This window comes from Penaeus monodon, chromosome 23, assembly GCF_015228065.2.
Source record: "Penaeus monodon isolate SGIC_2016 chromosome 23, NSTDA_Pmon_1, whole genome shotgun sequence".
Lineage (NCBI taxonomy): Eukaryota > Metazoa > Arthropoda > Malacostraca > Decapoda > Penaeidae > Penaeus > Penaeus monodon.
In genome coordinates, this window is record NC_051408.1 from 40,966,530 (window position 1) to 40,966,766 (window position 237).

Consider the following 237-nt stretch of genomic DNA (forward strand, 5'->3'; position numbering starts at 1 on the left):
CCTGCATTTAAAAAGTAAAAAAGTAAGCTAATCAAAGTGAAACGAGAACCAAGAAAAATGTACCAAAACGGGTGAACTAAAACAAACAGAAAAACGCGAAAATTAAGGATAAAAACTGCTAATAATAAGAGTAAAAGCATGCAAACCGGCAGATGGAACAACGCTGTGCAGGGAAGGTGCAGATTGCCCGACCAGGGAAGCGCGCGGGAGAGGATGCTCAAGGACAAGCCACACCAC